This window comes from Chiloscyllium plagiosum, unplaced genomic scaffold (genome assembly GCF_037043375.1).
Source record: "Chiloscyllium plagiosum isolate Xiang-an unplaced genomic scaffold, Cpla_swu_hap1 HiC_scaffold_27, whole genome shotgun sequence".
NCBI classification, from domain to species: Eukaryota; Metazoa; Chordata; class Chondrichthyes; order Orectolobiformes; family Hemiscylliidae; genus Chiloscyllium; species Chiloscyllium plagiosum.
Genome location: NW_028270165.1, coordinates 23,116,406 through 23,141,519, shown reverse-complemented (window position 1 = coordinate 23,141,519; position 25,114 = coordinate 23,116,406). Strand labels below are relative to the sequence as shown.

Below are 25,114 nucleotides of genomic sequence, written 5' to 3'. Positions count from 1 at the left end.
CTCATCGGCGCAGCCACACCAGGGAGAGCCCGTTCCCCTGTCCCATCTGCGGGAAGGGCTTCAGCACTTCCTCCACCCTGCTAACCCACCAGCGGATCCACACTGGGGAGACGCCCTTCAGCTGCCCCGAGTGTGCAGGAAGGCCTTCAGCGATTCCTCCACCCTGCTGAGGCACCAGCGGGTCCACACGGGGGAGAGGCCCTTCAGTTGCCCTGGGTGCGGGAAGGGCTTCACCAGCTCTACCAACCTCCAGAGGCACCAGGGAGTTCATGTACCATCGCAGGGGGATTGAAGGCACGATGGTTGAGTGCCAGTATCGACTGGACTACCAACCCAGTTCCAGGGGCTCCCGGGTTTGAATCCCACTGCAGCAGATGGTGCGATACAGGGTATGGGTTGAAATTGCCGAGTGAGACAACACTTCCTCCAGGTTAAGGCTGTACCAAGGATCCAATTACAAAGGGACAACTTGGTGGTGACCAATAGTAAAGAAGTGAGGTAGGGGGGTGGTGGGGTAGCGTGTGCGTTTTGACCTTGAACTGTTTAAAAAGCAGCTACTTTTTCTCTGCCTTTTTGCTGAGGGGGTTTGAAGCTGTAACAAAGTTGGATCTCAATAAAAGTTACCTGAAATTACCCCCGGCTCAGACTCTCATTGAAAGTTTTGAGCTCCAAGGTTTTTGTTTTAAAGCTGCTCATTTCTTTCAGCTTCCTGCTTCCTGCACTAAGCTTCCAATGTGGCGTATCAGATGGATCAGTGAATGAGCAGCCAGTTTCGTTAGAAATTGTGAATTTTTCAGGAGTGCATAGTGTGTCATTTCATCGGCGTTGTAAAGTTTACTGGCAGCATTGGGAGGTGTGGGCTGTGCTCACTAGAAATGATGTGGAGGAGCCGGTGGTGGACTCGCCTGGATGAAGTTAAAAATCACACAACACCAGGTTATAGTCCAACAGGTTTATTTGGAAATGTGAGCTTTTGGAGCACTGCTGCTTCATCGGGTAGCTGTAGAGGAGGATCATAAGACACAGATTTTATAGCAAAAGATCACAGTGTCATGCAACTGATAGCAATCTTGGTTTGTTCAATATATCCTGTTAAGTCTTTCACCTTTTAGAATGCGTTGCAGGTTTCAGTTCATTAATATGTAAATCCCAGAACATCTTTTGATTCACATTCTCAAGATGACTGAAGTTTTTTTAAAAAAAAAAGTGACAACTCAGCCCAGACAGCCCCGATAAAGGTGTGAGGTTCGAGTCTGTCAATGTCCCAATTTTGAATCAGACTGGTTCTATTTCCAAAGTAGGAATTTATAAAATATTACATGGATTGACTGCCTGCAGACTGTGCACTTTTTGAGCAAAATTGAATGTATCTGCAAACATAATTCTGCCAATACAAATTTGCCCAAAAAGTGATATGTGAGTTTATGCATGAGTGCACATAAGAGTGTGATGGAGTATATGCCTGTGAGTGTGTTGGGAGTGTATGTGTGGGTGTCTGAGAGAGCACGTGTGTATGAGTGAGGTATGAATAAAAGCAAGGGCTTGCATTTTGCTAAAGCAAGGACAGTCAGGACTTGTACAGTTAATGGTAGGGCCCTGTGTCATGCTGTAAGAGAGAGACATGGTGGGGTTCAGGTACACAGTTCTTTCAAAGTTGCTTCACTGCGAGACAGGGTGGTTAAGAAGGCATTTGGCATACTTGCCTTCATTGTTCACCACATTGAGTAAAGGAGTTGGGACATCATGTTGAGGTTGTACAGGATGTTGGTGAGGCCACTTTCAGAGTACTGAGTATGGTTCTCGTGTCCCTGTAATAGGAAGAATACTATTAGAGGGGGTTCGGTAAAGATTTACCAGGATGTTGCCAGGACTGGAGGGTTTGAGTTATAATGAGAGGCTGGGACTTTTTTCACTGGAGCACAGGAGGTTGGGGGTGGGGGGGGGGGGGGGTGACATTATTGAGATTGATAAAATCATGAGGAGTGGAGGTAAGGTGAATAGCAAAGGCTCTTCCTTAGCGTTGGGGAGCTCAAGACTAGGGGGGATATTTCTTTAAAGTGAGAGGAGAGAGATTTAAAAGGAACCCGAGGGGCAACGTTTTGACAGAGGGCGGTTTACACGTGGAATGAACTTGTTGAGGATGTGGTCAATGCAGGTACGTTTACAAAGTCTAAACGACATTTGGATGGGTACATGAATAGAAAGGTTTAGAGGGATTTGGGCCAAACGCAGGCAAGTGAGGCTAGTTTAGTTTGGGAACCCTGGTCGCCATGGATGAGTAGGACCAAAGGGTCTATTTCTGTGCTGTCTACCTCTCTGAACCAGAAGTGATCTTATTGAAACCAGTAGAATTCTGAAAGGGGCTTGACAGGATAGATGCAGATAAAACGCTCCTTTGTGGTGGGAGTCATAGAATCCCAACAATGTGGAAACAGGCCATTCAGCCCATCTATTCCACACTGGCCCTCTGAACAGCATCCCACACATACCCACCCCCTTACTCCATATTTCCCATGGCCAATCCACCCTCAGTTTCACATCCCTGGTCACTATGGGTAATTTAGCACAGCCTATCCACCCTGACCTCTACACCCTAATCTATAAATTAACTTCTCAAAAATGTAATTTAAATGTCAAGTTTTTCTCTAAGAAAAATGTTAGTCTGACAACATTCGGGTGCAGACAGAATTCACACTTATTGTTAGAAAAGCTCTGCATTTGAATGACATTCTTGAGAAGGTAACAAAAAAGAAGTTCTGGGATTAACAAACCAAAGAGCAGAAACCTATTCTAAAAGATGAAGGATTTAATCTAAAATTGTTTGATGTGTCACATTTCCATGACCCTAGACTCCTTTGGATATAAATTGTGATCATGATCTCATTCTCCACAATTACCTGATGAAGGAGCGGCGCTCCGAAAGCTAGTGCTTCCAAACAAACCTGCTGGATTATAACCTGGTGTTGTGTGATGTTTAACTTTGTCCGTGGGAAACACATGAGTTGTGGGTCTGGTAAGAGTTCTTATTTTGTGATCTATTCCAAGTGAAATTTCTCCTCTGCACAGGCACGGGTGAACAGTTTGTTTTAGTGCTTTGTGCGAGATCGGGCTAGCAGCTTTTAAATCCTTATGTTAAACAGTTCAAGTAAACTGTCAATCAGCAATTATATTCCGAGTGGTACTTCCAGCTCTGGTAATCCTGTTGCATCAACAGAGAGGGAGAGGATGTCACATCTAAAGAGCAGACAGAAAAGTTATTTCGCTTGTTGAGTCGGTTCCTCACTCAGATGAGACTGGATACTGCTTTTATTGGATCATAAATAAATGCTACAATGGAACACCTTAAATTCAAGGAATTTTGAAAGGGCAAACGAACAGTAACTTTGAACAGAAATGTTCTTCCATTTCCAACCTTGGTGAGCCAAATGAAGCATTTTTACTGATAGCTCCATAATCATGTTCCTGCTGGATTTTTTTCAGGGCAAACAATTTCTGGTGAGAGAAATTCTGCATCCTGGGAAGGCGGGGAAATGAGAAAAAAAGCTGTTGAAAGCTTTGAACTGTGGGCCCATGAGCTCTCGTGGGAGCAGTGCATTTGCCAAAAACATTTCGGAGGAATTCTGTTTACCTGTTGGACTGAAAATAGTTTCCCCACTGAACGTTAAACAGGTATTGAGAACATTGTGCATTATAGAGTGTGTTCCTGAGGACTGGAGGAGGATTGAACTTGCCAACGTGAACCACACTTTGCATGGAGAGGAAATTTCTCTGGATGGAATAGGTTGATGGAAGTCAACAATTGTCAGATTATTTCATGAAAATAACAGCTGGTATGGGGATCCCAGAAGAGGGGCGTCTGTAATGAGCACACAGAAACAAACCCTTCAGTCCAGGCCAACCAGATATCCTAAATTAATCTAGTGACCCATTTGCCAGCATTTGGCCCATATCCCTCTGAATTCTTCCTATTCATGTCCCCATCCAGATGCATTTTTTTCTTCAGAGAATACTTGGGTGAGAGCCAAGATATGCAATATCTCAATGTATAATAATGAAGCAGCTCATTTATTCTGAAATTATTTCAATTAGTTGGTCAATTGCCAAATAATAGCTGCATAACTGTCGTCAATATTGATACCCAGGAAAGCTATTTTGTTTAGTATATTTCCTTTGTAAAGATCTTATCCAAATTATAAAATGAATGTATTTTCATATGAAATAAAATTTGCAGTGTTTTATTCAATGGTTGAAAGTAACTTTGCACTTAATTGCTCCATTTGGGTTTAAACATTGTGACTTAGATAAAAGTGATCTTTGCTGGGGGCATCTGAAGCTGTAACAATGTTGGGACACAATAAAGGTTACCTGAACGTTCTGCCTGACTCAGACTCTCATTGAAAGCTTAGAGCTCCAAGTGGTTTTTGTTTTAAAGCTGCTCATTTCTTGCAGCCTCCTGTACTAAGTTTCCAATGTTGTGTATCAGATGGAGCAGTGACTGAGCAGCTGGTTTCGTTAGAAGTTTAAATTTTTCGGGAGTGCAGGCACTGCATCGTTTCATCGGCAGTTTACTGGCAGCACTGGGAAGTATGGGTTGTGTTCATTAGAAAGGAGGTGGAGGTGCTGCTGTTGGACTAGGTGGGACAAGGTTTAAAAATCACAACACCGGGTTATAGTCCAACAGGTTTATTTGGAAGCACTAGCTTTCGGAGTGCTGCTCCTTCATTGGGTAGCTGTGGAGCAGGATCATAAGACACAGAGTTAAGAGCAAAAGATCAGTGTCATGCAACTGATATGATATATTGACAAATGTAGATTGCTGTTAAGTCTTTCATCATCTTTTAGAATGGGTTGCAGGTTTTATTTCATTAATGTGTACATCGCAGAACTATTATTAAGTCGTATTCTCAAGATCACTTAAGGTTTTTTTTAAAAACAGGTGACAGCTCAGCCCAGACAATGCATGAAAGGTGAGTCAGTATCCCAATCTTAAATCAGACTGGTTCTATTTCCAAACTAGGAATTTATAAAATATTATATGGACTGACTACCTGCATGTTGTGCGCTTTTTGTGCAAAATTGAATATATCTGTAAATATTATTCTGCAAATGCACCCCATCGTTATATGTGTGTGTGCACATGCTTTGTAAATGGAGTGTGATGGAGGAGAAGCCTGTGAGAGGGTGTGTACACATCTGAGAGAGAGCGTACGTATGAGAGAGGTATAGATAAAAGTGAGGGGTTGCATTTCCCTAAAATAAGGGCAGGACTTGTACAGAGGGATGGGGGGGGGGGGGGGGGGGGGAAAGAGAGGGAGGGGTTCAGGTACATACTTCATTGAAAGTTGCATCACTGGTTGGAAGGGTGCTTCACAAGGCATTCAGCCCACTTACCTTATTTGTTCACACCATTGAATAAAGGAGTTGGGACATCATTTAGAAGTTATACAGTATGTTGGTGAAGCCACTTGTAGAGTACTGAGAACGCTTCTGGTGGCCCTGTAATAGGAAGAATACTATTACAGACGGTTCAGTAAAGATTTACCAGGATGTTGCCAGGACTGGAGGGTTTGAGTTATAAGGAGAGGCGGAGACTCTCTTCACTGGAGCACAGGAGGTTGAGGGGTGACCTCATTGAGATTGATATAATCATGAGGGTTCTAGGTAACATGAGCATCAGAAATAGCGAGGACCCTGCACGGTTATGTTAAGTGACTGGGGGGGGGGGGTTGAAATTGTGGCATTTGGACATTTTAAATCCATCAGGAACAGCATCTCCATAGAGCATACTGTGCATGTCAGGTGAGGTGCCAGAAGACTGGAGGTTGGCTAATGTGGTGCCACTGTTTAAGAAGGGTGGTAAGGACAAGCCAGGGAACGTTAGACCAGTGAGCCTGACATCAGTGGTGGGCACATTGTTGGAGGGAATCCTGAGGGACAGGATGTACATGTATTTGAAAAGGGAAGGACTGATTAGGGATAGTCAACATGGCTTTTTGTGTGGGAAATCATGTCTCACAAACTTGATTGAGTTTTTTGAGGAAGTAACAAAGAGGATTGAGGAAGGCAGAGCAGTAATGTGATCTATATGGACTTCAGTAAGGCGTTTGACAAGGTTCCCCATGGGAAACTGATTAGCAAGGTGAGATCTCAAGGAATACAGAGAGAACTAGCCATTTGGATACAGAACTGGCTCAAAGGTAGAAGACAGAGGGTGGTGGTGGAGGGTTGTTTTTCAGACTGGAGGTCTGCGACCAGTGGAGTGCCACAAAGATCGGTGCTCGGTCCTCTATTTTTGTCATTTACATAAATGATTTGGATGCGAGCATAAGAGGTACAGTTAGAGGGAGAGGCTGAACAGGCTGGGGCTGTTTTCCCTGGAGTGTCAGAGGCTGAGGGGTGACCTTATAAAGATTTACAAAATTATGAGGGGCATGGACAAGATAAATAGACAAAGTTTTTTCCCTTGGGTTGGGGAGTCCAGAACTAGAGGGCATAGGTTTAGGGTGAGAGGGGAAAGATATAAAAGAGACCTACAGGGCAATGTTTTCACACAGAGGGTGGTACGTGTATGCAATGAGCTGCCAGAGGAAGTGGTGGAGGCTGGTACGAATGCAACAATTAAGAGGCATTTGAATGGGTATATGAATAGGAAAGGTTTGGAGGGATGTGGGCCAGGTGTTGAGGGGCGGGACTAGATTGGGTTGGGATATCTGGTCAGCATGGACGGGTTGGACCGAAGGGTCTGTTTCCATGCTGTACACTTCTGACTCTTTGCTGGTTCAGCAAAAGCCGCGCATGCTCTGTCTGCAGAAACAGTGCAAACCCTTCTTCAAATGGACCAATGAGAAGCCAGACAAGGAGCCTGGTCCTCCTGCCAATCAGAACTCCCCAATTGTCTGAATGCGGAAGATGGACCATCAGGTTCTGAAGCTGCTGCTTCTCTCCAAATGAAGATCGAGCTTCACCTCAGACCGCAACTTCCTTCCTCTATCCGCCATCTGTGAGTACGGCACTGTCTTTACCATTTCATTTTTTCATTCTGGGGTTAAATTGTTGACTTGCAGCAACTGAAAAGAAAGCGAGTGAATCCAGGGAGGGGACAGAGTCGGGAAACGTTGGTCCAGGTCTGTGTCTCAATTGGCAAACGCACAGCAAATGCAGTCCCACAGTGTGAAGTTATAACCTCGGTTATGAAAAAATAACTGCCAAAAGGAGGTACGTTGTTCAAATGGTGACATATTGGGATGTGGAGAAAGTGAGGACTGCAGATGCTGGAGATGAGAGTCGAAAACTGTGGCACTGGAAAAGCACAGGAGGTCAGACAGCATCCGAGGAGGAGAATCGACATTTCAGGCACGAGCCCTTCCTCAGGAATGATGTGTGGATGTAAAAAGTGGCCTCAGCATCCTTCCACACCAGTCACTGCCAGTTGTCAGACGGATGCAGCAAGCAATCAGCAAGGCAAGAGGTATATTAGCAAGAGGAATTGATTTCAGAAGTAGGGATGTCTTCCTGCAGTTAGGGGGTCATTGAATATATTCAAGGCTGAGTTCATCTGATTTTGGAACAACCATGAAGTGGATGTTTATGGGGGAAGGCAAGTAAAATGGTTTTAAGACCAGTACAGAACAGTTAGAGTCATACAGCACAGAACAGACCCTTTAGCCCAACTAGTCCATGCTGACTATATTCACAAACTAAACTAGTCCCACCTGCCTGTGTTTGGCCCATATTCCTCTGAATCTTTCCTATTCATGTACTTATCCAAATGTCTTTTAAACGTTGTTACACAACCAGCATCCACTATTTCCTCTGGACAGTAGGATCCCACCCCTACTGCCTCCACTGGCGATGCATTCGAGGCGCCCACCACCCTGTGTAAAGAACTTTCCATTTATATCTCCCTCAAACCTTTCCCCCCTCACTTTGAACTCGTGACCCTGAGTAATTAAGTCTTCCCCTCTGGGAAAATAATTCTTACTATCCACCCCTGTTTACACCCCTCATGGTTTTTAGGCCTCAATCAGGACCCCCCCATCAACCTCCTTATTTCCAATGAAAATAATCCTAATCTACTCAATCTCTCCTTATAGCTCGCGCTCTCCATAACAGGCAGCATCCTGGTGAACCTCCTCTGCACTCTCTCCAAAAGTATCCACATCCTTTTGGAAATCTGGCGACCGGAATTGTACGCAGTATTCCAAATGCGCAAACCAAAATCTTATATAACTTTAACATGACCTGCCAGCTCTTTTACTCAATCCGTCCGATGATGGAACACGTGTTGTATACTGCCTTGACCACTCTACTGACATGCGTTGCCACTTCAGAGAACAATAGACCTGAACACACAGATCTCTCTGTACATCAATTTCCCCTAGGACCTTTCCATTTACTGTACAGCTCGCTCTTGAATTGCATCTTCCAAAATGCATCACCTTGCATTTGTCTGGATTGAACTCCATCTGCCATTTCTCTTCCCAATACTCCAATCTACATTCTGCTGTATCGTCTGACAGTCCCCTTCACTATCTGATATTCCATCAATCTGAATGTCATCTGCAAACTTGCTAATGAGGCACCCAATACCTTCACCTTTCAACCTCCTGTGCTCCAGTGAAAAAAGTCCCAGCCTACCCACCAATAGGTGTGAATTCTGTCTGGGTCCCAATGTCGAGTCAGCCTGACATTTTTTGATAGAAAAGCTCTGCATTTAAATTACGTTCTTGAGAAAGTTACTGAAAACAGGTTCTGGGATTAACATACCAAAGAACAGAACCCCATTCTAAAAGATGAAAGATTTAATCTAAATTGTTTAATGTATCACATCTCCATGAACTGGACTCTATTGGCTATAAATAGTCTAATCATGATCTTATTCCCCACAACCACCTGAAGCAGCAGCAGCAGCACTTCAGAGTGCCAGAGATCCAGGTTCAATTCCCACCTCGGGCAACTGTCAGTGTGGAGTTTGCACATTTTCCCAGTGTCTGCGTGGGTTTCCTCCCACAGTCCAAAGATGTGCAGGTTAGGTGAAGTGGCCATGCTAATTTGCCTGTAGTGTTAGGTGAAGGGGTAAATGTTGGGGAATGGGTCTGGGTGGGTTGCTCTTCGAAGGGTCGGTTTGGGCTGAAGGGCCTGTTTCCACACTAAGTAATAAAATCTAAAATAAATCTAATCGCTCCGAAAGCTAGGGCTTCCAAACAAACCACGTTATGGCAGCGGCGGGAGGTGTGCATTATATTCACTAAAAACAGTTAAGCAGTTAGATAACACGTTCGAGTGGGAAGTGTGTATAACATGATCTCACAACTCCTATACTCAATGCTATGAGCAATGAAGGAAAGCAAACCAAACGCCGCCTTCACTACTCTGTCCACCTGAGACTCCAGCACTCCAAGGTCTCTTTATTCTGCAACACTCCCCTTAACTGTGTCAGTCCTGCCTGGATCGCTTGACCAAAATGCAAATCTCTGATTTCTCTAAATTAAACTCCAACTGACACTCCTCGGTTCATCAGCCGATTCCATAAATTCCAATTTATAGTGAACTCTTTCCTCTCTTATTCCCTGGAAGCTAAAAATCTCCATCCCACACTCACTCCCTCCATTTTCACTTTGCTTATAGCAGAAGAATGTAACTGAGAAACTTATCAGCCACGATTGAATGGAATGAGCAGACCTGGTGGCCTAATTTCTGCTCCTATGTCTTGTGGTCTCTTGCTGTCCTGGACACCGAGAGAATTGGGACCAGCATTGAACCGATCATGACTGGATATGGATCTACCTGCATCTAGGTGGATGGGCTGGAACTTTTTCACTGGCGCATAGGAGGTGGAGATGTGACCTTATCAAGGTTTATAAAATCATGAGGGGAGAGATGAGGTGAACGACGGGTGTCCTTCCCCTAGGGTTGGGGTTTCAAGATTAGGGAGCAAATTTTGATGGTGACAGGAGAAAGATTTTAAAAAGACTTGAAGGGCACAATTTTTTTTATACAAAGTGGTGCACATGCGGACTAAATGTCTAGAGGAAGTGATGGATGCAGGTACAGTAACGACATTTAAAAGACATTCGGATAAGTTCATGAATATGAAAGGTTTGGAGGGATATGGGCCAAAACACTGGCAGGTGGGACTGGTTTAGTTTGAGAACATAGTCAGCATGGACTAGTTGGACTGAAGGCTCTGTAACTCGGTCCTATACTAGTCTTAAAACCATTTTCTTGCCTTCCCCATAAACATCCACATAAAAATCAGATGAACTCAGCCTTGAATATATTCAATGACCCCCTAACTGAAGGAAGAAATCCCCACTTCTGAACTTAATTCCTCTTGCTAATACACCACTTGCCTTGCTCATTGCCTGCTGCACCTGTCTGACAACTGGCACAGAAGGACACTGATGCCCCTCTGAACATCCACGCATCATTCCTGATGAAGGGCTCGTGCCCAAAACTTCGACTGTCCTACTGCTCGGATGCTGCTTGACCTGCTGTGCTTTGCCAATTGTGGTCTTCTCTACATCGGGGAAAGCGAGCGTAAACTTGGGGAACTGAGCATCCCAGCTGGGTCCGCAGAGGCTGAGCGGACTTCCCATTTTAATGCCCCTTCCCACTCCCCTTCTGACATGACTATCTTTGGCTTCCTCCATTACCACAACAAACCAAACCACAAATTGGAGGAACAAAACCTCATCTTCTGTCTGAGCAGTCAACAGCCCGGAGGACTCAACACTGAGTTCTCCAGACCCACAGCAGTGTGGTTGAGGGCAAGCAGCACAAGGATTAAACCAAACAGTGAGGAGTAAACAGCACAAGGATTAAACAAACAGTGAGGGGGTAAACAGCACAAGCCCCAGTAAAAGCAGATGGAAAGTGAGTGTAAAATGTCACTATGACAGGACAGGCCCCACATTCCTTCCCCTCCGTCCCCCCACAACCTGCCTCACCTTTCACCTCCCGGGCCCAGTACCTTCCAGGTGGCCCCATAGTTGACACAGGGGCCGCCCCACGACCAGTAGAACTCCACCACCCAGGCGGCCGACGAGTTCCCAAGCAGGCCCTTAACCCCATCCGCCTCCAGAATGCTCACCGGCTCCTAGCTGCTGTACAGCCGGCCGGTGTGGCCGTGACACAGCAGCTGCGCCAGGAAGGCGGCGGTGCCCAGTGACGGGTGTCTGCCCCGGGCCGCGCGGCGCCATTTTCCTAACGGCCGCCCTCCCGCCGCTTCCCCGCTCGAGCGACTTCTCCTCCCAACCGCCTTCGTCCCCGCGTGACGTCTGCACGGGGGGATGGGCGGGGCCGGGGGAGCCTCACCGTCACCAAGCAACAGCCACCTCGCGCTACAACTGCTCATTCACAAAAACAAACTCTCCTGTCTCGCTCTGCAGCTGCAGGGGGGACACTGCCACGTTTCCAGGAGCCCTGTCTACATTGGGAAAGCTCACGGCTCAATTTAAACAGATATTCCCACATCTAACGGAACGGCTTCATATCTAAAGGGGCAATCTGCATTTTAAAGGGACACGGACATTTTAACGGGTATTTCTGCAAATAAAGAGGTTTAAATAGACGAGATTACATTTCAAAGGGATATGGGCACGTTCAAAGGGATATCTTCATATGTAAAGTGACGCAGTTATATCTAAATGAATCTACATTTCGAAGAGACGTTGCCCTATTTATAAGTAGAGACAATAGGTGTGAATTCTGTCTGTGTCCCAATGTTAAGTCAGACTGACATTTTTCTTAGAAAAGCTCTGCATTTAAATTACATTCTTGAGAAGGTAAGTTATAGATTCGGGTGTAGGTTAGGGAGAATTGGCCGTGCTAAGTTACCCATAGTGACCAGGGATGTACCGGTTAGGGTGGCTTGGCCATGGGAAATACGCAGGAAGGGGTTGGGTATGGTTGGGATACTGTTCAGAGGGCCAGAGAGGAATAGATGGGCTGAATGGTCTGCTTCCACATTGTTGGGATTGTATGACCCTCCCCATAAAGGAGCATTTTATCTACATCTATCCTGTCATGCCCCTTTCAGAATTCTACTGGTTTCAGTAAAGGTATGCAGCACAGAAACAGACACTTCGGTCCAATTCGTCCAGGCCGACCAGGATTCCAAACTAAACCAGTCCCACTTGCCTGCATTTGGCCCATATCCCACTAAACCTTTGTATTCATCTACCCATCCAAATGCTGTTTAAACGTTGTAAATGTACTGGCAACTACCACATCGTCAGCAAGTTCATTCCACATACAAAGCCACCCTCTTTCAAAATGTTGCCCCTCCGGTTCCTTTTAAATCTCTCTCCTCACCTTAAGTAATATGCCCCCAAGTTTTGAGTTCCCCGATGCTAAGCAAGAGCCCTTTGTTATTCAGCTTACCTCCACTCCTCATTTTATCAATCTCAATGATGTCAACCCCTCACTTCCTCTCCTCCAGTCCCAGCCTCTCCTTAAAACTCAAACCCTCCAGTCCTGGCAACGTCCTGGTAAATCTTTACCGAACCCTCTGTGATAAGAATACTTCCGATTACAGGGCCATCAGAACTGTACACAGTACTCTGAAAGTGGCCTCACCAACATCCTGTACAACCTCAACATGATGTCCCAACCCCTGTACTCAATGGTGTGAAAATGAATGCTATGCTGCTAAATGCCTTCTTAACTACCCTGTCTATCAGTGATGCAACTTCTAACAAACTATGTACCTGAACACCACTCCCCCCCCCCCATGTCTGTCTGTTCTATAACATGACCCAGGGCCCTACCATTATCTGTGCAAGTCCTGCCCTTTCTTGTTTTAGCAAAATGCAACCCCTTGCTTGTATTAATACCTCTCTCACAAATGCTCCCCCTCAGACACACACACACCCAATACTCTCTCAGGCTTATACTCCATCACACTCACACTTTACCAAGCATGTACACACTCTCACGCACAAACTCACATGCACCCACACACAATTCTATGGGGTGAATTTGTATTGGCAGAATTATATTTGCAGATGTATTCAATTTTGCTCAAAAAGCACACAATTTCCAGGCAGTCAATGAATTTGGAAATAGAACCAGTCTGACTCAAGATTGGAATACTGTCAGACTCAATTCTCAGGAAGAAAGTGAGGACTGCAGATGCTGGAGATCAGAGCTGAAAAGGTGTTGCTGGAAAAGCGCAGCAGGTCAGGCAGCATCCAAGTAGCAGTAGAATCGACGTTTCGGGCATGAGCCCTTCTTCAGCCCTTTCCTGAAGAAGGGCTCATTCCCGAAACATCGATTCTCCTGCTCCTTGGATGCTGCCTGACCTGCTGTGCTTTTCCAGCAACACATTTTCAGACTCAATTCTCACACCTTTAAATGCATTGTCTGAGCTGAGATGTCATCTTTTTTATAAAACCTTAAGTCATCTCAAGAATGTGACTTAAAAGATGTTCTGGCAGTTACACATTAATGAACCAAAACCTACACCCATTCGAAGAGATGAAAGACTTGACAGCAATCTAGGCTTGTTCAATATATTCCATCAGTTGCATGATACTGATCTTTTGATATACATTCTGTGTCTTACAATGCAGCTCCACAGCTACCCGATGAAGGAGCAGCACTCAGAAAGCTAGTGCTTCCAAATAAACCTGTTGGACAACAACCTGGTATTGGGTGATTTCTTTTTAACTTTATCAACCCAGACTAATACCGACACCTCCACATCATTTCTAGTGAACACAGCCCACACCTCCTGGTGCTGTCAGTAAACTTTACAATGCTGATGTAACAACACAGTACCTGAAAGATTTACAATTTCTCACGATACTAGCTTCTCATTCACTGCTCCATCTGATACATGACATTGGAAACTCAGTGCAGGAGGCTGAAACGAAGGAGCAGCTTTAAACTAAAAACGTCTTCCAGCTCAAAGCTTTCAATGAGAGTCTGAGCCCGGTGGTAAGTTCAGGTAACCTTTATTGTGACTCAACTTAGTTACATCTTCAGATTCCCCCCTGCAAAAAGGCATAGACAAAGTAGCTGCTTTTTAAACAGCTCAAGATCAAAGCCTACACACACCCCACTGTCTTTACTATTGGGCAGCACCAGGTTGTAATTGGATCCTTGTTACAGCCGTAATCCGGAGGAAGTATTGCCTCACTCAGCAATTTCAACCCATACCCTGTATCCTGGTAAGTTTCTCCCTGCTCATTTGCCAGTGGGGAGAGGGCAGTGTAGAGTCAACCAGACTGCTGTGGGTCTGGAGTCATGTGTAGGCCAGACCGAGTGAAGGATGCAGATGGAACGACTGAATGAATACTCTCCCACAATGGCGGTTCCCTTTCCTAACAAGGGAGAGAGTGAATCAGATGGGGGCTTTCTCCCCCGCACCACCCACTCCCTCTGCCATCTGTCGTGGCGGGATTCGAACCCGGGAGTCCCCAGAACCGGGTTGATATCCAATCGATAATGGCACTTGACCGTCACTCCTTCAATCCCCCTGCGATGGCACGTGAACTCGCTGGTGCTTCCGCAGGTGGGAGGAGCGGGGGAAGCCCTTCCCGCACTGAGAGCAGGTGAACGGCCTCTCCTCGGTGTGGACCCGCTGGTGCCTCAGCAGGGAGGAAGATGTGCTGAAGGCCTTCCCACACTCGGGGCAGCTGAAGAGCCTCTCCCCCATGTGGACCCGCCGGTGGGCCAACAGGGCAGAGAAAAATATGAAGGCCTTCCCACAATCGGGACAGCTGAAGGGCCTTTCCCCTGTGTGGTCCCGCTGGTGAGAGGAATGTCTGAAGGCCTTCCCACAGACAGGGCAGGGGAATGACCTCTCCCCGGTGTGACTGCGCCGATGAGTCTCCAGGGCAGATGGGAAACGGAAGCCTTTCCCACAGTTGCCACACTTCCACGGTTTCTCCACGGGGCGGGATTCCTCGGGTTTCTCCATGGATGAAGCTTCAGCCACACACAATCGAATTTCCAGCCCCTTCCTGTCGTGAATTCCTCTTTCCAGGTCGTATAGCTGCTACACGCTCGACGCACAGTGCGCTGCAACTGTGGGGTCTCTCGTCCAGTCCCAGTGATGCTGAAAACATACTCACTCAGTCAGGAACCAAAAAGCTTTGATCCCTCTCACAGAAATCAGTCGAAAATCGTTGCGGTCCTGGTGGACTGAGTGACTGTCAGACATTGGCGGCGAAGTGAGGATCGCAAATGCTGGAGAGTCAGTCGAAAAATGTGGCACTGGAAAAGCACAGGGATGTCAGACAGCATCTGAGGAGCAGGAGGGTCAATGTTTTGGGCATAAGCCCTTCATCTGTTGATTGAGAAACTTCCGCCATCAGATCTTCATATACGCTGTAAAAAGAGATTACAAAAGCCATCACTGTCAATGCAGGGTGGAAATTCTGAACAAGTAATTCTACTTTTGTGGAATATTCTTTTCTTTTATTTTAGATACCTCCACCTGAAAGTTAATATCTTTCACAACACTGGGATCCTGCTGAGAGTGAGCAGGTCTGATTTTGGGAAGCAAACACAATGTGTGTCAATTCAGGATGAAGCTGACACGCAGCTTCTTGAGGAACAACCAGACACAAAATGGTTAACGTCCCTGGGAAGGGGAAGCAAAATGAGACATCAAGGTCTTAACACTGACACCAGAGAGAAATTGAATATACTGATATGGCAAACATTAGTGGAAAGCCAGAGTCATAGAGGTATACAGTACAGAAACAGACCCTTCGGTCCAACTCGTCTGTACCGACCAGATATCGTAAATCAATCTGGAACCGTTTGCTCACACGTGGCCCATAGCTGGGGTCATCCCCACCCCCCTGTCCTGAGACCTTGATGCCTCCAAGCTGACCTTCAAAGGTTCGGTTTTTCCCTCCATTCTTTCCCGGTTGTCTTTTGTAAGTTTTGAAAACTTTCCCAATCCTCTGAGTATAGGATTTGGGAAGTTGTGTTGTCGCAGTACAGGACATTGGTTAGGCCACATTTGGAACATTGAGCACAATTCTGGTTTCCTTCCTATCAGTAAGATGTTGTGAAACTTGAAAGGGCTCAGAAACATTTACAAGGATATTGCCAGGGTTGGAGGATTTGAGCTAAAGGGAGGCTAGGGCTGTTTTCCCTGGAGCGTTGGAGGCTAAGGGGTGACCTTATAGAGGTTTATAAAATCATGAAGGGCATGGATAGGATAAATAGGCAAAATCTTTTCCCTGCGGTGGGGGGAAGGGGAGGTCCAGAACAAGAGGGCATAGGTTTAAGGTGAGGGGGGAAAGAAACAAAAGAGATCTGAGGGGCAACCTTTTCACACAGAGGGTAGTAAATGTATAGAATGAGCTGCAGGAGGAAGTGGTGGAGGCTGGTACAATTGCAACATTTAAAAGGCATCTGGATGGGTATATGAATGGGAAGAGTTTGGAGGGATATGGGCTAGGTGCTGGCAGATGGGACTAGATTGCGATGGGATATCTGGTCGGCATGGACAAGTTGGACCGAAGAGTCTGTTTCTATGTTGTATATCTCTATGACTAGTTGGACTTAAGGGTCTGTTTCTGTGCTGTATGACTCTGGAACTGTTCTGTACTGGTCTTAAAATCATGTTCTTGCCTTCCCCCACAAACATTCACTTCTTTGTTGTTCAAAAATCAGATGAACTCAGCCTTGAATATATTCAATGACACCCTAACTGCAGGAAGGCATCCCCACTTCTGAACTCAATTCCTCTTGCTCATATACCAGTTGCCTTGCTGATTGCTTGCTGCACCTGTCTGACAACTGGCAGTGACTGGTGTAGGAGGACGCTGGGGCTCCTTTGTCCATCCACAAATCATTCCTGATGAAGGGCTCATGCCCAAAAAGCCAACTGTCCTGCTCCTCAGATGCTGCCTAACCTACTGCTCTTCCAGTACCACACTTTTTGACCCTGATCTCCAGCATCTGCAGTTCTCACTTTCTCCACATCCAATTACATCTCCATTTAAACAATGCACTTCCTTTCTACTTTTTTTCCCACAGCAAAGGCTATAACTTCATATTGTGGTACTGCATTTGCCATGTGTTTGCCAGTTGTGGTCTTCTCTATATCGGGGAGAGCGAGCGCAAACTTGGGGAATGGTTCACTGAGCATCATATCTGGGTCCACAGAGCCGACCAGAGTTCCTAGTCACCACCCATTTCAATTCCCCTTCCCACCCCCTTTCTAACATTAGAATCTTTGGCCTCCTCTATTGCCACAATGAAACAAACCGCAAACTGGAGGGACAACACCTCATCTTAATAGAGAAGGAAGTAAGCAATAAATAATAGACCCCGACAGAGTGCTGAGGAAAAAAGGGACCTTACTGTCCAAGTTCAGAGATCCCCAAAGGTATCAGTACAAGTAAAACGGGGAATGAGGAAGGCAGCTGGATGGGTATGTGAATAGGTGGGGTTTAAAGGGATATGGGCCAAGTGCTGGTAAATAAGATAGATTAATTTCAGATATCTAGTCAGCATGGACGAGATGGACTGTTTCTGTGCTGTACAGCTCTATGGCCATCCACTTCATTTTGAAATGTTTGCACTACCACTTGGAACATCCTGTTAGGGTTCAGAGAGTGCCAGGTCCTAACATCTCCTTCCTCATGTCTCCTATGTATTTTAAATCAATAATAACATTTGTATGTTCCTGGGTTAGTACTTTAAATACACAGACACATACAAGAAAATCAGAGTTTCTACTCGGTAGAGACAGTGATGATTTATTTCAACTTGCTAACAGGTATCAGAAGGGGAGGATCTGCAGACAGAAATCTTGGAAGAAATTCCATAACAAGATCTGACAGGGTCACTCAATATCATTGGGGGGTTGAATCTGGAAAGAGAAATCCATTCGACCTGCTTCAAAGAGGAACTACCAGTGAACTGAGCTTTAACTGGTTACACAGAATGAGTGTGTGTGTCCCAGTGAGCTGACAATGGGAAGGAACTTTAACCAGTTACACAGAGAGGGGCTGGGGCATTTATTTTACCCCTGGAGCATCAGAGCCTGAGGGGTGACCGTAGAGAGGTTTATAAAATCATGAGGGGCATAGATAGGGCAAATAGCCTAGGTCTTTTCCCCCCAGGATGGGGGAGTCGAAAACTAGAAGGCATAGGTTTAAGGTGAGAAGGGAAAGATTTGAAAGGGACCTAAGGGACAACTTTTCATGCAGAGGGTTGTGCATGTATGGAATGAACTGCCAGAGGAAGTGGTGGAGGTGGGTACAATTGCAATGTTTAAGAGGCATTTGGTTGGGTACATGAATAGGAAGGGTTTGGAGGGATATGGCCTGGGTGCTGCCAGGGGGAATTAGATTGGATTGGAATATCTGGTCGGCATGGATGAGTTGGACCGAAGGGTCTGTTTCTGTGCTGGTTCTGGGTTATGCTAATCCCTGTGGCCTTATTCCAGATGCGATCCATGTCTGCAGGCAAGACACGACTGACTCCAGCTGAGTGTCTCTCTGGTCACCGCCTCCGTACCCCTTGGAACGATTCGGCTCCCTTCTCAGTCCACTTCCACCAGATGACCGAAGCAATGATTGGTTATGTTCTTGCTCTAACTAATGTTATGCGTGCCTTTCACTCCCAGGAGCGTGCGGCCTACAGTGATGTTCCCTCCCTTTCAGCCTCGTCACGGGTAGAGCCTGGTTCGTTGGTGCTCGTCAAGAACTGGACTGGCAAAGGTCTCCAACCTCGTTGGGATGGCCCCTTCCAGGTTTTAACTCCCACCCATACGGCAGTCACAGTCGCTGGGCGCTCAGCTTGGGTCCAACTGCACCATTATAAATTGATTGACCGCACCAATCAAAAGTGGGGAGGAGGAGGAGAGAATCCTGGAATCCCAACAAAAGGAGTGGACCCTGTCCATTTGGGTTTTTGAATTTTGCTGTTGTTCTAATGTTAATCTTATTACAGATACTTGAACTAAGAGGAGGGAGATGTGGGGGATCGCTATCTCCTCACCTTTCTGATCACATACAACATCCTGATGGGGAAAGCCACTAAGTATGGATGCGACCAGGAATGATCAGAGATTATCCACCACCCATGCTGAGGAGATGTCGTCCAGTGCACCGGACCAGACGCCTTTGACGTGTGGAACGTGATGAAGATTGATTATTGCAATGGACTCTTACATCAGAAAGACCAGATGGTCCATCTGGACAGTAGAAATCAGTGGGAGTTATCATGTCATTACCATGTTTTTTTTATTTTACCTGCAGACGCAAGCCTAGTGAGGATAAAAATTATCAACCCCGTTATTATGGTAAATATTTTAAAGATGCCCAGGAACACCATCCCATTTTGTAGGTCGGGCCGACTCGAGAAAAGGGAAGCCTGATAGGGGAAACTCCTCAATCCACAAACAACTTATTTATACAGGCCCACAGAACGCTCTTCACCACAGAGGCAGTAGTATGTTACTCCTCTCTATCGGGAGATGACTTATTTGCCCCGTCTCCAGTCCCTGATTCCATTCTATTCATCAGACTTCCTACTGCCGACACTGCGAAGAGAAATATCACTTTCCAATACCTCCGGTCTGTGTATACAAACAGCTGGTGTAACACTGGCTGGGATACAGCAGGCCTTATGCGGCACATGGACCTGGAACGGAACCCTTCCCTTGTGCATTTATAGGCCTTTTCTCTTTTCAGAATCTGATACTGTCACCAAGACCATGTACAATAGAGCTAAGGGAGAGCCCAATGGGAACAGCATTCTGAGGACCATTGTCTCCCATACAGTGCGAGTGCTCGAGTCACTTGGCCCATTTTTTTTTTTAACAGAGCTCAAGCACCTCCTCTTGCAAAACGTCAACCCTTTCCTCCTGTCGACCTGACCAGACCCCCTGCTGTAACATTTCAGTAACCTATTTTGACAATCTCTCCCTAATATACACCAAACCAGGCTATTATTTCTTCAGCTAAGGTAAAGCTACCAATTTCCTTGTCCTGGATGGCAAAGATGTCCCTCATAAGGTCACTATCGGAGCCCTTGTTCCCACAACAGTACCTTGTCCTGGCCAGTGGACAAGTTGATGAAACCTCCATCTGAGGAGGATGCAGAGGTCAGTCTCAGCCAACCTTGCTCCAACTGGAAGGATCCCAAGGGTGACAATACAGGGCACCCGATAGCCTGGGGAATCCAGAGTACCCTGGGGTTGGAAGGATCGGCAGGGGTGACAAGTCAACAGAACCGCAATTCCCTCTTTTGCGGCCTGACCTTTCGAGGAAATAAGACTAAAGAGGCTTTGAAACAGAGTAAACTGGGATTATCAGACCTGTGTCTTTACTCTGTGCAGAATCGGTATGCCTTAGACTATATACTCCCCCAGGAGGGTGAGATCTGCACCATTGTCCAAGATAAATGCACTATGGGCATTCCCGATCTCACTGGCAATATTAACTAAGATACAAGAAGAGATCCAGGTATTCCTTGACAGAATGACTGAAGGGACCAGTTGGGGAAACTGCAGATCGGGCTCATGGTACAATTGGCTTATCAATTTAGCTATGTCTGTTTGTCAGTATTGGTATTGTTAGGTATTTAATTGCTAGGCTTATGAGGTCCCTTAGTGATATAGATTTGCCCCAGAAGATGCTCCTTTTGCGATCCGATGGCTCACCCACACGTGTCGATGGCGATGATAAATATGGCCAGATGAGCTGCGAAGATGGTGGTGCCGCTCTGCAGGATGTTGATGGCTGGACCACCTTGAAGGGCATTCGTTTGGACTAGCCTTCTCTTTCAGTGATCGCAGTGCAATCAAAGGGAGGAATGAGGGTGTGGGCATCTGGGTGATAAAGTCTATAGCCTTAAAACTTGTCTTTAAACATTCAGACTAAAATGTAATGAAAAATTATTGAAAACATTTACTGCACTAGAAAATAAACAGGCAGGAAGGCTCAGAAAGAGGAGAGAACTTAAAGATAGGGACACCTGGGCTCACCAAGTGATAACAGGATGCTGTAAGGCAATTAAGAACGTTTACTTTATCATCGGTGAATCTGTGTGAACAGGACACCAAGTGATAACATTCACAGCCGTTCCCTTGTGAAATTAATGATAGTCTTTGAATCTGACCCTGAAACAAGACTCGGTACTATCCATAGCTTTGTAATTAATGGGTGGAGCTTGTCCATTATAATGGATTCTTACTACCCTTTGTAAGCGGGGCATTCACAAAATAAATCTTCGCTGTCTTGAGAGTTCAAAAGGACACGAGAGAGAGAGACCGTTTTATTGCTGAGGCTGTTGAATCCCGTAGAGAATTAACTCTTAGTGCTTATCTGCTATGGATCGAATTGAATTGCATTTTGGACTTTATGATGAGAGGTTTTTATTCCAGGTTTCCAAAGAGTATGATCTCCAGGACAAACCAAGAGAGAGGCTTTACAGGTCTGAGTTCTCAAAGGATTCCCTGGGCCACCTCAAATCTCCACTTTAACATGGGAGGTAGGACAAAATGGCTTCTGCTTGGCTAACTCAGTGGGACTGAGTCAGGCAGATACTCACGACTCAGAACAAACAAGAAACCACAGACTGATGTCAATCCAGTGAAAAAAACTGCAAATGCAGAAGTAACAAATGTGAACCTAACCATCAATCGCAGAAGTAACGGTTTAATCCTAACCACCAGACAGGACAAATACAATTCCAAGAACAGGTTGTCTACAAGAAATTATGATAGATTAGATTATATTCTCTACAGTTTGGAAACAGGCCCTTCGGCCCAACCAGTCCACACTGACCCTCTGAAGAGTAACCCACCCAGAACCATTTTTCGTCTGACTAATGCACCTAACACCATGAGCAATTTAGCATGGCCAATCCACCTGACCTGCACATCTTTGGACTGTGGGAGGAAACCGGAGCACCCGGAGGAAACCCACGCAGACACGGGGAAAATGTGCAAACTCCACACAGATGGTCACCCAAGGCTGGAATCGAACCTGGGACCCTGGGGCTGTGAGGCAGCAGTGCTAACCACTGAGCCACCGTGCCGCCCTAGGCCAAGTCAAAAATGCACGAGGACCTTGCGGGATCTGATTGGTTGTTACTATGTTTGGGCGGCACGGTGGCACAGTGGTTAGCACTGCTGCCTCACAGCGCCAGAGATCCGGGTTCAATTCCCACCTCAGGTGACTGACTGTGTGGAGTTTGCACGTTCTCCCCGTGTCTGCGTGGGTTTCCTCCGGGTGCTCCGGTTTCCTCCCACAGTCCAAAGATGTGCACGTCATGTGAATTGGCCATGCTAAAATTGCCCGTAGTGTTAGGTAAAGGGGTAAGTGTACGGGAATGGGTGGGTTACGCTTCGGCGGGTCGGTATGGACTTGTTGGGCCGAAGGGCCTGTTTCCACACTATATCTAATCTAATCTAATCTAATCTATGTGATCATGCTCAATGTCTGACTCTAAACAATGTACATAAGTTCTATACAAACTCTGCAAAGGTTGGCGGATTCTTTTGGCACTCTAGGAGTACTCATCGGTGGCCCAGTGGTTAGCACTGCTGCCTCACAGCACCAGGGGTCCTAGGTTCAATTCCAGCCTCCGGGGGCTGGCTGTGTGGAGTTTGCACATTCTCCCCATGTCTGCATGGGTTTCCTCCAGGTGCTCTGGTTTCCTCCCACAATCCAAAGATGTACAGTTTGGTGAATTGGCCATGCTAAATTGCCCATAATGTTAGGTGCATTAGTTAGAGGGAGATGGGTCTGGGTGAGCTACTCTTCAGAGTCGGTGTGGACTGGTTGGGCCTTGGGCCTGTTTCCACACTGTTGGGAATCTAATCTAATCCTTCTGGGCTGATCAGAGTCTACTGACCCGGCTGTATCAAAGAATAAACTATTGCTTGCATGATTGACAAAAGAGTCACTTTCAGGTGTGTTTATTGACCAATCCCAGAAATCCGAAGATCCGGACAGCAGTCCAGATCATCAGAACAACCAGATAGGAAACGGTTAATGTCCCCAGAATGTGGGGAGCAAACTAAGACACCAAGGCATTAACACCAACACCAGGGAGAAACTGAACATACAGACGTGACAAACATTTGTGGCAAGCCAGAATCACAGATGTACAGCACAAACAGTCCCTTCAGTCCAAGCTGACCAGATATCCTAAATCAATCTAGTCCCATTTGCCAGCACTTGGCCCATGTCCCTCTAAATGTTTCCCAACATATGCCCATCCAGATACCTTTTAAAGGTTGTAATTGTACCAGCAGTCACCACTTCCTCTGGCAGCTCATTCTTTACACACACCACCCTCTGTATATAGGAGTTGCCCCTGAGGTTTCTTTTAAATCTCAGCCTCACCCTAAACCTATGAGCAATCCTAGATCAAAGATCTTGTCTATTTACCCTTGCCATGCCCCACATTATTTTATCCAAGGTTGTAGGGTCACCCCTGTGGGATATAGGTAAAGCAGTGTTACTTCTGCAACCATAATTGCTTCTGCAAGGTAAATGAACTAACGCCAGGGTATAATTGTTTCAGCCAAGAGTGGACTTACTCAGTGGGAACAGGGAGATCAGAGGACAGAGAAATCAGGTCGTGAAACCCGAGCTGACACCAGACTACCGTATGCTCAGTGCTTTGGTGAGCAGTGACAACCCTCTGCCTTTACCTAGCTTCCCATCTGACTCCCCCCTCAATATTCAGGATCCAATCCTTGCCATCCTGAAGCCATGTGTCTGTAAGGAGTCTCAGACCATAATTATTCATTTCAATGAGTGCAATTAATTCAATCACTTTTGTTACAATGTGGCACACGTTCAGACTCACCATGTATCATTTCAGTTTTTGTGACATTAGTATCCAGTTTTCATTGCTGGTATATTTACTCTCCTTGTCCCTTTCTATTGTTCTCTGATATTCATTTTCCACATCACTACATTACTCACCGGCCTTGATTTGGATTGGCCATGCAAAATTGCCCACAGTGCCCAGGGATGTGCAGGTTAGGTGGGTTAACCATGGGAAATGCAGGGTTATAGTTTCATAGTAATAGAAGCAGGAGTAGGCCATTTGGCCCTTCCAGCCTACATTAAGATCAGGGCTGATGCATCCATTGTCTAAGCTCCTCTTCCCTCCTCTTCGGAGTGACTTGTGAGCTCCCAAATAGACAGTCAATAACCCAAGGTTTGTGTGTCATGATTACTTATCTAATACTTATTGGACTACTACGAGTAAGTCACCCACAGCATAATCCACTTCCATCCCCAACATGGATCAAGACGCCATCCTTTTTTGCCAGACAAGTAAATGTGTCAAGCTCAGGAAACAAAGCCTGTCAAACATTAATAGACACAGATCGAAACCAACCTTTTCCAGAGTCTGTTCCTTCCCCTCGATTGACTTTCTTTTAACCGCAGCTCCTACAAACCAACAGCTGAACCCAAGGATGAGAAAAGAAATGGGAAAGAGGGCGAGAAAAGAGAGTGCGGTACTCCCAGATGTTAAACAGAGGAAGGAAGTTACAGTCTGGGCTAAAGCTCAATCTTCATTCAGAGAGAGAGGAGCAACAGCAACTTCAGAAGCTCATGGTCGAACTTCCGCATTCAGACAATGGCGGGGGGGGGGGGGGGGGGGGGACTCTGATTGGCAGGAGGACCAGGCCCCTTCCGGTCCTATAGGGTTTCCCAAAGATTGGTCTCCCCGTCCATCAGAACGACATGGGGCGGGGCCCCATTCCGAGCTCACACATGCGCACTATGAACACTGCTCACGGCCCAAAGAGCGGTTTCTGGATCGCATGGGATTGTGGGTCCTACAATAGCCATTAAAGAGATACAATCAAGAGTCCCATATGCCTTCTTAACCGTCCTTTTTTATGTGTTAATGACGAACACGTCAAGAGCTAACCTTTAATCGATTTTCGATTGATACACTGAGTGAAACACTACAGGTGTTTAACTCTCTATTTCCAGTTCAGTGTCAGTATAACACTCTTTATCTGTCCTCAAATAAGGACCGAATCAAAGCCCGACGTCTGCTCCACCTGAAGGTTGTTTTTTTTAGTTTGCAGTTTCCAATCCTCCGTTTCAATCATTTATTAAAAGTTACTCGTGGTACATGAGCATTGCTGGCTGGCCAG

General features: G+C 46.1%; 2 long non-coding RNA genes across 2 annotated transcripts; both read right to left on the bottom strand.

The window, feature by feature from the left end:
* Positions 1–1,128: 1,128 nt before the first annotated feature.
* Positions 1,129–11,216, bottom strand: LOC148143445 (uncharacterized). The gene is made up of 3 exons (XR_015751213.1): positions 10,950–11,216; positions 5,392–5,496; positions 1,129–1,808 (listed from the first exon to the last, which is right to left on the bottom strand). It is a non-coding gene; the product is annotated as an uncharacterized LOC148143445 (long non-coding RNA).
* A 2,726-nt stretch (positions 11,217–13,942) lies between these two features.
* LOC148143444 (uncharacterized) lies at positions 13,943–24,517 on the bottom strand. The gene is made up of 2 exons (XR_015751220.1): positions 24,343–24,517; positions 13,943–15,336 (listed from the first exon to the last, which is right to left on the bottom strand). It is a non-coding gene; the product is annotated as an uncharacterized LOC148143444 (long non-coding RNA).
* Between the last annotated feature and the right edge of the window lie 597 nt (positions 24,518–25,114).